Here is a 12,090-nt window from a genome sequence, read left to right as displayed (position 1 = left end):
CATATTTTTAGGGGGGACGGAGTTAAATGAAGTGTTGGATTTGTTTTTCGCTTATTAATTTTTTAAGGGGGACGGAGTTAAATAGAAGTGCTGAATTTGTTTTGGTTATGAATTTCTTTAGCCTTTTATTAGTCTACTTATTTATTAACAGGTATTTTGCTTCCATATTTTTAGGGGGAACTGAGTTAAATAGAAGTGTCGAATATGTGTTTTGGTTATGAATTTCTTTAGCATTTTATTACTTATTCATTAACAGATTTTTGCTTCCATTTTTTTTAGGGGGGACGGAGTTAAATAGAAGTGTCGAATTTGTTTTTTGGTTATGAATTTCTGTAGATTTTTCTTACTTATTTATTAACGAGTTTGTGGTTAGACTGGCTTTTCACCCCCACTTTTACGACGGAGTTAGAAGGTATGGATTTTCACAGTTAATTATATAGATAGATAGATAGATAGATAGATAGTTTATTGACCACAGAAAGACATTAGCAATAATTATACACACTGAATCATTACAACTAAAGTTACAATTACAGTTTCATACATATTAAAAATTACATATGTACTTTAAATATTCGCATAGACATAAAAAAAAAAACTTGTCATTGAAAGTGGTGGGAAAAAATCAATTAAACTTACTAAACACGCCTTGAAAAACGGGTTAGAAAAGATACATCAGACACATTGTTGCTTAAATGAAGACTGATATGACGTTTAAATAATCGGTCGCTAACTATTTGTCTCTCTGTCTTTGTCGGTGCCGAAGAGACATGCGACCCTGAGGACCATATGCACTGTTTCTCATGAGCTTCACGAATTGTTTTTATATCTGTGTTTTTTATTCCGTCTTATGAAAACTATAATGACGGCAAAGATAATTCAACTTGCCGGACGATATTGCGAACTGCTTTCCTTTTTGACGTCCCTATCAATTCACAGCAAAGATAATTCAACTTGCCGGACGATATTGCGAACTGCCTTCCTTCTTTGATATTCGTGTTCCACCTTACGAAAACTGAAGAAAAAATTTAATTCACAGCAAAGATAATTCAACTTGCCGGACGATATTGCGAACTGCTTTCCTTCGTAGATATTCGTGTTCCACCTTACGAAATCTAAAGGAAAAACAACTTATATAGGTAATTCATCTCTCCTATCCATTCACAGCAAAGATCATTCAACTTGCCGGACGATATTGCGAACTGCTGTCCTTCTTTGATATTTGCGTTCCACCTTACGAAACTAAATTAAAACAACTTATATAGGTAATTCATCTCTCCTATCAATTCACAGCAAAGATAATTCAACATGCCGGACGATATTGCGAACTTCTTTCCTTCTTTGATATTCGTGTTCCACCTTACGAAAACTAAAGAAAAAAAACTTATATAGGTAATTCATCTCTCCTATCCATTCACAGCAAAGGTAATTCAACTTGCAGGGCGATATTACAAACTGCTTTCCTTCTTTGAAATTTGTGTTCCACCTTACGAAAACTGAAGAAAAAACTTATATGGGTAATTCATCTCTCCTATCCATTCACAGCAAAGATAATTCAACATGCCGGACGATATTGCGAACTGCTGTCCTTCTTTGATATTCGTGTTCCACCTTACGAAAACTCAAGAAAAAAAACTTATATAGGTAATTCATATGTTTACTTAAGCCTACTTTTATGATTCTGCTTACATGCCATATTTAACTTCACCCTCTGGTATAACATCACTACACTCAGCAACAGGTGGCGGCCAGGTGATGTTACGTATACTATCATCCTCGCTGTCTTATCCAACCGACTACTGATAGCTTACACCTCCTCCTCCTCCTCCTCCTCCTTTTCCAAGTGGCTGGTAAGATCCCCCCAAATATCGGTGACAACTTTATCATGTTTCTACTGATAACTATAATTTCCGATACTCAGCATGGTTTCAGATATAAGCGACCAGGTTTGAACTCGTTGGTTGGATGTACGGGAAGAGGGAGAGTGTGATTCTCTATACGGCGATTGAGATTACGACTTTTTTTTTTTTCACGGGTTTTGATAAGGGATTTCCGGTTCATATCTCAACTATTGCAGCGTCCGGTAGGCCTATTTATTACTGTTTTTTTCTCCCTTGAGCTGCCTCCCTTGATGTAAAAAAGAAAAAAAAGTGTTATGGGATTTCATATATATTTTTATTTTTTATTTTTTTTTTCTACCCTTGAGCTGCCTTCCTTAATGTAAAAGAGAAAAGAAAACTGTCCTCTAATGTCTTGTATGGAGGCTGTCCGGCGTGGCATTTCTTCGCAGGGGAACGCATCGACTAATTCAGTATAAGTATTTACAAGTACAAGTATAACAACCGAGTACTTACGTGTGCATGGTTAAGACGCTGTGATGTGTGTGTGTGTGTGTGTGTGTGTGTGTGTGTGTATGTTACCTCACCTTCATGTCCCCCTAATCAGCAAGTGGTAGCGTCCGGGCATACCCCCCCTCCCCCTCCCCCCCTCCTCGCCCATGCCCCCGTACCAGTCTTCCCGTTCTTTCTCTCCCCCTTACCTTGACTCCCTCCTCCCCCCCCCCTCCCCCCCTCCTCGCCCATGCCCCCGTACCACTCTTCCCGTTCTTTCTCTCTCCTTACCTTGACTCCTCCACCTCCCCCCCGCCCACGCCCGAGCACCGTCCGTCATGGTGACTTCATAGGAACAGTCGCCGGGCGCCAGCCACTCCCGGTCACAGGCTTGCCAATGACACTGAATTACCACGAATGGGTGACCAGATTTGTTCCAGCTACTTTACTGACCCGTACATCTATACTATTATTATTATTATTATTATTATTATTATTATTATTATTATTATTATTATTATTATTATTATTATTATTACAAACACTCACCCAATCAAGAAAAGTGTTGTTGATGAGGGCGCCTGGTGTAAACTAACCGTGAAGGAAAGTATCATTTATTTGCCGTCAGCATTGTACCACTACATACATTGTACAGCACGGCACAGTATTACAGCACGGCATATTATCTTACACAACATACGCTATACAGCAGGGCAAAACATCTTACATTAGCTTGTGTGGGGTAAGGCTGGCGCAGTGTTCGCGGCGCCAGTGTTGGCCTTGAGGCTCGTCGGTGTCGTGGCTGCCTCAACAAGAGGGTTGGTTATGGAGCGTTCCACCCCAAAGATTTGGGGCTATATATAGTGTGTGCCTTTTGTTTCACTTAATGCGGCTGTTTTTTTTCTGGTTTTTAGGTTTTCATGGTTTCATATGCTATCAGGAGAATGCAAGATGGAGGAGAAAATTTGTAATGTGAAATCATTGCTGCGCCCGCGCCTCAGTAGCCGGCCCGCCAGTCCACCTGCCCGGCGAGCGGCTGCCCGGCGAGGAACTTGGCAAAGTTGTCACAGAAGTCTTCGGCGATGGATTCGCACTTGAGGTCGTTGCTGGAGCCAGTGGACGTGTGGGGCGTCATGACGACCCGCGGGTGTGTCCAGAGGGGGCTGTCCTCGGCGGGCGGCTCCCTCTCCGTGCAGTCGAGCAGCGCGGCGGAGAGCCAGCCCTGCCCCAGCGCCCTCAGGAGGTCTGCCTCGCTGATGACGTCCCCGCGCCCCACGTTGACCAGCACCGGCCTCCTGGCGGCCCCGCTGAGCACGTCGCCGCCCAGCAGGCCGCGCGTGGCGGGCGTGGAGGGCAGCGTGTTGACCACGTAGTCACACTCCTGCAGGAAGGCGGGGAGGCCCTCCCGCCCGTACCACAGCCGGTCCACGCCGGGCACCGCCGCGGGGGCGCCGCGCGGCACCCTGGCCAGGCCGAGCACGCGGCAGCCGAAGCCCTTGAGCGCCCCGGCCGTGGCGCGGCCCATGTTGCCGACGCCCATCACGCCCACCGTCAGCTGCGCCAGGCCGCGGTACTCCTGGAAGTGGCCCCAGCCGCGGCAGTCCTTGCTCAGCTGCTTCAGGTAGATGGGGCGCCAGCCGCGCTCGTGGCACAGGATCTGGCCCACCACGTGCTCGGCCATGAGGGCCGGCGCGGCGGCGTCGGTGCTGCGGGTCACAACGAAGGGCGGCTCAGACCCTAATTCTTTCACCAAGTTGTCGACGCCCACCGCCGTGCTGTGCACCCACCGCAGCCTCTTGAAGAAGTCCAGGCCCTTACGTTTCAGTATCGGAGTGAACATAAACGGGTTTACCAGCAGTATTTCTGCGTCGGCGACGAGGTCCAGTTCTTCATCTGTTGCTCTCTTCGATAATTTGTCAAAAATCTGTCCGTCGTAGCCCTGGTCGGTGGTGTGAACGTTGACCACCTTCGTCCCCGGCAGCCTGCGGGAGATGGCTTCGTCAAACCCACTCACGAGGGTGAAGAGGTGGACAGTGTGCGTCGAGGGCTGCGTCATGTTGCTAACTGTGCGGTGGCCGAGTGCACGGAGTGTTGGGTTATCGACGCGGCTCCACACGCCGCGGCCTTGTACTGATTAATCGTACCTAGGATAGGTACGGTCATGACCACGCTCAAGGATCAATGATAATGTGCCATCGTGCTGAGTCATATGATGCACAAAAGTGGGCCTCCCAGTCCCAGACCCCGGCATCGGTGGCGCAACAGGCTACAGTGGCGGCCAGGCCTACCCTGGTACAGTCTGGCAACCTTTGGAATCGGCGCTTACTATGTTAGGAAGTTTGCAAGAGAAAGCAACTTTGCTGCATTGCTCGAATTGATATATATATATATATATATATATATATATATATATATATATATATATATATATATATATATATATATATATATATATATATATATATATATATATATAAAGTGGGGCGTCACAGATCTGTGTGGCTAAAATTGAAGGCCGACGCACACGGCTCCTCGTGGCTCCGACAGGCATTCCGCTGCTGGACGCACTCAAGACTTCTTAATACTTCACACATAATGTAACCGTGCACACGGTCGGGTGAGCATGTAAAGACCTCGTGTAAGCGTGTAAAGACCTCTTCTGTTCAGAACACTGGTCTGCTCTAGTTCACTGGTCATTGAATCTGATCTGGATTAGCTCTGCGAAAACGGAACGCCCGGAGGCAGAGGCAGGCCGTGGCGGCGCAGGACCCGTGAATGCCGCGAGTGGCCGCACTTATCCAACAGTTTTGTTGTTCATCACCACTGTTCTGCATCTCTAGAGCCTGGATTAGCATTTCTGCAACGTTAATACCTTATCACCTGCTCCTCGTTCACTACGGGAGGCGTTCTTGGGGCGCATACTCTTCATAGATCATGAGAAGGGAGCTGGGCCACGGGTGCCGTCTGCTAGAACCCACCTCCGAACCTGGTTCACCCAGGTCATGATCCGGATCAGGCGGATCATGATCCGGATCACCCAGTTCACGATGATCCAGATCTCAGTGGTAAATACATCACGGGTTTTACAGCCAGATTTGTGATCCAAATCGGATCGTCGTAAATCGAAGAGAACTTAAGAAATCTTGACGGCGTCAAGCCGGCGGCCTGTCGGGACCAAAACCGGTCGTGTGAATCAGCCGGAGCCGTTCACCGCACTGCCTGAGGGACGCGTCTTGTGCCTGTAGGCGGGAAGGAGCGTGTGTGTGTGTGTGTGTGTGTGTGTGTGTGTGTGTGTGTGTGTGTACAATGACCCCTCACCGTTACTGCTGTCTCGGGACGTGTGGCGTGGGCTCACCGACACGCCCGCTTGCGAGGCCCCCTGAGTGCCCCACGCACTGCGGCGAAGCAGCTCCCCGCCCCGCCGCTCGTCCAAGGGCGCTGCTTTGCAGGAGGCTTTATGAGCAGACTCGATGACCAAACACAGACATGTACTGAGAGAGGGTTTTGTACCGCGCCTTTCAATGACTGTCACAGGTATATACAAGTTTATAGACCACATATTATAGTTCGTAGGTGGACTAAAGACCGCCAGAAGATAAAACGAAACAGTGAATATGTAAAGGTGAGGCCAGACCGTGACTAACAAGTTTGTTAGTGAGGGATGAGCAGCGCTGCCGCCACTGCACTGCCTCTCTGTGCTTAGCGGACCTTAGATTTGTCGGTGAACCAGTAAAGACGATCAAAAGCCGGACTTCAGTATATCGAAGTGGAAGTGCTCATGCCACACGCTCCCCCGCACCCACGCATTCAGCCTTACCAAGTTTGTGAAGCACTATAGACAGAATCAACGCTCCCCCGCACCCACGCATTCAGCCTTACCAAGTTTGTGAAGTAGTATAGACAGAATCAACGCTCCCCCGCACCCACGCATTCAGCCTTACCAAGTTTGTGAAGCACTATAGACAGAATCAACGCTCCCCCGCACCCACGCATTCAGCCTTACCAAGTTTGTGAAGTAGTATAGACAGAATCAACGCTCCCCCGCACCCACGCTTTCAGCCTTACCAAGTTTGTGAAGTAGTATAGACAGAATCAACGCTCCCCCGCACCCACGCATTCAACCTTACCAAGTTTGTGAAGTAGTATAGACAGAATCAACGCTCCCCCGCACCCACGCATTCAGCCTTACCAAGTTTGTGAAGTAGTATAGACAGAATCAACGCTCCCCCGCACCCACGCATTCAGCCTTACCAAGTTTGTGAAGTAGTATAGACAGAATCAACGCTCCCCCGCACCCACGCATTCAGCCTTACCGAGTTTGTGAAGTAGTATAGACAGAATCAACGCTCCCCCGCACCCACGCATTCAGCCTTACCGAGTTTGTGAAGCACTATAGACAGAATCAACGCTCTCCCGCACCCACGCATTCACTCCTCGACGCGGCAAACACAGGTCGATATTTTCAGATGCTTCCGGAAGGCTCTCACATCAACAACTTCTAGAGGCCAAAAGGAAAGTCAGTCTAGTTCTAATAAGTCTTTTTCTAGGTTCATGGTACAGAATAAGTGTCAAACTACCACCAGGGTCATAAAAGTACCCCTAGGAAAGCCTTGTCAAATATGTGTAATTGAGAGCAGAAATGTTTAAGAATACGACCATGTTTAAGGGTGGTATTCTCAGACGCTCCCTCCTCTCAAAACAAATATTCACAAATGCCACAAAGGTTATTAGAAAGGTTCCCATGAGTGTTTTTTCACGTTTATGGTACAGGAGCTTTGTCATATTACCACCAGGGTCATAAATCTACCCATGGAAATACCCACAACTCCTACGAGAGCCTTATCAAATGTGTGTGTGTGAGCTCTTAAGTCACTCCGCGGCTCCAGTCCACCAGTCCAAGCTCCAGTATTGGCGTGAGTCCAGCAAACACCACGCCGGCAAGTCTGGGCCGATACTCTCAGACACCTCCTCCTCCCAGATCTCCTATTTCCGAAGGCTGAACAGGAGGTTAATCGGGCTGTAATGAGTCTTTCTTACATTCATGGTAGAGAAGAAGTGTCAAACCACCACCAGGGCCACAGAACTACCCTGGGAAATCTTCAAAACTCGTACGAAAGCCTTGACACATATACTATTTCCAAGGGCTGAACAGGAGGTTAATCGGGTTGTAATGAGTCTTTCTTACATTCATGGTAGAGAAGAAGGGTCAAACCACCACCAGGGCCACAGAACTACCCTGGGAAATCTTCAAAACTCGAATGAAAGCCTTGTCACATATACTATTTCCAAGGGCTGAACAGGAGGTTGATCGGGTTGTAATGAGTCTTTCTTACATTCATGGTAGAGAAGAAGTGTCAAACCACCACCAGGGCCACAGAACTACCCTGGGAAATCTTCAAAACTCGTACGAAAGCCTTGACAAATAGGGGAGTTCGTGTTGCAATGAGTCTTTCTTACGTTCATGGTACAGAAGAAGGGTCAAACCACCACCAGGGCCACAGAACTACCCTGGGAAATCTTCAAAACTCGAACGAAAGCCTTGTCACATATACTATTTCCAAGGGCTGAACAGGAGGTTAATCGGGTTGTAATGAGTCTTTCTTACATTCATGGTACAGAAGAAGGGTCAAACCACCACCAGGGCCACAGAACTACTCTGGGAAATCTTCAAAACTCGTACGAAAGCCTTGACAAATAGGGGAGTTTGGGTTGCAATGAGTCTTTCTTACGTTCATGGTACAGAAGAAGGGTCAAACCACCACCAGGGCCACAGAACTACTCTGGGAAATCTTCAAAACTCGTACGAAAGCCTTGACAAATAGGGGAGTTTGGGTTGCAATGAGTCTTTCTTACGTTCATGGTACAGAAGAAGGGTCAGACCACCACCAGGGCCACAGAACTACTCTGGGAAATCTTCAAAGCTCGTACGAAAGCCTTGACAAATAGGGGAGTTTGGGTCACCGTTGCTAGATTATCGTACTCAGAGCATAGTATTTACCGGTTTCTGACGCCTAACTATTGCCAAGAAACATCAGAATCTAACTTTTTTTTAACGATAACTATAAATAAGTTTCGTTATTGGAGCCCAGAAGAAACATTTTGGGGTAGGAAGTCGGGAAGTATAAGCGGCTGAGTACGACAATCTGGCAACGTCGGTTTGGGTGCTGAAGGGCTTAAGAATACGACCTGTGGCTGGCTATGGCGGTCGATGTTACCAGATTTTCACACAGCACAATATTTCCAAGTTTCTCACCCATAACTATTGCAGAAAAGCCCCAATATATAACGGTTTTGGCAGTAACTCTAATCGGGAAGCGTTATTGGTGAGGGTACGATAGTTTTGTGTCCTGAAACTGATTGCGATGTTCTGAGTATACGAGTATCTGGCAACGCTGGACTGGTGATGAGGGTAGCGAGCGGGGCGGCACGAGTTGCATATGGTATAACCTCTCCTTGGGCCGCGGGGGAAGGGGTTATGGTCAAGGGGTGACGAAATGAGAAGGAGCTGCACACACACACACACACACACACACACACACACACACATACACAGGCAGGCAGGTAGAGAGCTAGACAGATAGATAAGACAGGTAGATAAGGAGACATCTACTGATCAAAATACTAAGTCTGCTCTTTGTCTCATCAGCTCTCCTTCTCATACCTTTTAAAATCCGCCGCCATGTTGCCTCTCTGTCTTCTATCGATATTTTCATGCTGACTGCTCTTCTGAACTTGCTAACTGCGTCCCCTCCTCCCGCGGCCACGCTGTACGCGACTTTCTACTCATGCTCATCCCTATTCTGTCCAAACCCCTTATGCAAGAGTTAACCAGCATCTTCACTCTTTCATCCTTCGTCTATATTTCCTCCTGCCTCTGACTTGTATTCTTTCAAGAGGAGTGTATCAGGACGCCTCTCCTCCCGAAAGTGACCTCGCTTTTGGCCGCTCATTACTTGTCTTTGTGGGAATAGCGGTTAGCGCTTTTTTTCTTACAACTTTTTTTCATTATTGTTTTTCTTTTTTCCCTCGAGCTGTTTCCTTTCCAGAATTAAAACAATCAAGCATGGGGAATCATTGTCTAATCCATGCTCTCATATATCTTTGGAGAGTTTCATATTTTTTTTTTTTACAGTAGAGGAAACAGTTCAAGGGCAAAAAAAAAGAAAAAAAGAAACAAAAACAAAAAATAAGCTCGCTACTTTACTTTACCTTCATATATATCCCGAATAAAACACACACACACACACACACGAAAAAAAAAAAAAAAAGTCGGATTCAATCGCTGGTCAGGACCGGTGCGTGAGAGAATGCGAGAGGTTCCCAGCGTGGCGGAGACGGATTGAGTGTGGCGGCGGCCTGGTGTGACTGGTGGGGAGGCGACCTTGGCCTTCACAAGGATGGGGCTCAGAGGGTTACGCTAGAGGAGATTAGCTATTGCCATATTTTAAGCATTTCGGCGCCCAAGCTCACATTTTACAAGGCTTTCGTAGGAGTTGTGGGCATTTCCAAGGGTAGTTATATGACCCTGGTGGTAGTTCGACCCTTCCTCTGTACCATGAACCACAAAAAACACTCATTAGACCCCGATTGATCTCCTTAGCAGCCATATTTCTAAACATTTCGGCGCCCAAGCACACATATTTTACAAGGCTTTCGTAGGAGTTGTGGGCATTTCCAGGGGTAGTTATATGACCCTGGTGGTAGTTCGACCCTTCCTCTGTACCGTGAACCTCAAAACACACTCCGATTGAATCTCCTTAGCAGCCATATTTCTAAACATTACTTCGTAGGGGTTGTGGGCGGCGTTTCAGGGTAGTTATATGACCCTGGTGGTAGTTCGACCCTTCCTCTGTACCGTGAACCTCAAAACACACTCATTAAGACCCGATTGATCTCCATTTTGGCCATTGAAAATAGATGATATGAAAGGAGGAAAAGTCTGAGAACCCCGACCTTGGAATATTGAAGGAAGCGAGAGAGAGAGAGAGAGAGAGAGAGAGAGAGAGAGAGAGAGAGAGAGAGAGAGAGAGAGAGAGAGAGAGAGAGAGAGAGAGAGAGAGAGAGGAGGTACAGTTTGGAGACGTTGGTCATGCTTGGAGACATTAGGGGTAATCAAGGAGGCGTTGGAGAGAGAGGGAGAGGGAGGGAAGGAGGAAGAGAGAGGAAGGGAGGGAGAGGAAAGGGAGGGAAGAGGGATGGTAAGGATATGAAGAAAGGGAAGATGGGAGGAGGCACTAGCTAACTTATCTTTCCTTCTATCTTAAGCGAAGGAAGAGAGAGAGAGAGAGAGAGAGAGAGAGAGAGAGAGAGAGAGAGAGAGAGAGGCACTGTTTTAGAAGGCGAAGCATTTGTTTGTTGAATACCTGATAACATGCACACACACATACACACACACACACACACACACACACACATACACAGACACACAGACATACACAAGCTTGAGGGAGTGTGGATGCAAAGAAAGGAGAGGAAGTGGGGGGGGGGGGGGGGAGCTTTTTATATTATGCAAAGTATTTGCGTGGAATAACTAAACACACACACACACACACACACACACACACACACACACACACACACACACACACACACACACACACACGCGCTGTTACATTATACTTTTTCGTCTTTTTTTCCATCATTTTCTTCTTTTCTTAAACTAATCCTCTTTTCCTCTTTTCTTAGACTAATCCTCTTCTCTTTTCTTCCTCCCTCTAATCTCCCTTTTCTTTACCTTCTTCACACACACACACACACACACACACACACACACACACACACACACACACACTAGCTTAACTTACCTTCTATCTTATCCTCGTAGCGCCAGTAGTAGTAGTAGTAGTAGTAGTAGTAGTAGATGTTTTCAGAGACAAGGCGAAGTAGACGGGACGCGAGATGGCAGGCAGGAGAGGAGTGATGCTTTAGGAATAACACCCACTCCTCACAGACACACTAACACACGCGCCAACACACAGACAGGCACTGACAACGCGAAACCCAACACTACTTCTTCAGAACAGTTTTCTTTTTTCTTTTTTCTTTTTAACTCTTCCTTCACACTGAGTCGCTACACAGAGAGGAGGAAATATGGTATAAGACAGATAGACGCGCACGACACTGGGTTAGGTTAGGTTAGGTAAGGTAAGGTAAGGTTAGGTTAGGTAAGGTAAGGTTCGGTTAGGTAAGGTAAGGTAAGGTAAGGTAAGGTTAGGTTAGGTTAGGTTAGGTAAAGCTAGGTTAGGTTAGGTGAGGTGAGTTTAGGTATATTTAGATTAGGTAAAGTAAGGTTAGGTAAAGTAAGGTATGGTAAGGCTAGGTTAGGTTAGGTTAGGTTAGGTTAGGTAAGGTAAGGTAAGGTTAGGTTAGGTTAGGTAAGGTAAGGTAAGGTTAGGTAAAGTAAGGTAAGGTAAGGTTAGATAAGATAAGGTAAGGTAAGGTTAGGTAAGGTAAGGTAAGGTAAGGTTTGGTTAGGTTAGGTAAGGTAAGGTTAGGTTAGGTTAGGTAAGATTAGGTAAGGTAAGGTAAGGTAAGGTAAGGTTAGGTTAGGTAAGGTTAGGTAAGGTTAGGTTAGGTAAGGTAAGGTTAGGTTAGGTTAGGTAAGGTAAGGCTAGGTTGGGTTAAGTGAGGTGAGGTATATTTAGGTTAGGTAAGGTAAGGTAAAGTTAGGTAAAGCAAGGTTAGGTATATTTAGGTAAGGTTAGGTTAGGCAAGGTTAGGTTGTGTAGGGGTAGGTAAGATTAAGTCTTCACAACGCAAG

At 46.5% G+C, this 12,090-nt stretch overlaps 1 protein-coding gene across 1 annotated transcript in view; it reads right to left on the bottom strand.

The window, feature by feature from the left end:
• Positions 1-12,090, bottom strand: part of LOC127001279 (allene oxide synthase-lipoxygenase protein-like) — a 74,959-nt gene that overhangs the window by 62,386 nt on the left and 483 nt on the right. The window contains exon 2 of the mRNA XM_050865649.1: positions 11,135-11,400. The gene's annotated coding sequence lies outside the window, so the exon portion shown is untranslated. The remainder of the gene's footprint in view (positions 1-11,134; positions 11,401-12,090) is intronic.

The sequence above is a fragment of the Eriocheir sinensis genome, chromosome 20 (genome assembly GCF_024679095.1).
Source record: "Eriocheir sinensis breed Jianghai 21 chromosome 20, ASM2467909v1, whole genome shotgun sequence".
Taxonomy (NCBI): domain Eukaryota; kingdom Metazoa; phylum Arthropoda; class Malacostraca; order Decapoda; family Varunidae; genus Eriocheir; species Eriocheir sinensis.
Note: the sequence above shows the minus strand (reverse complement) of the source record. Positions and strands in the feature narration are given on the sequence as shown.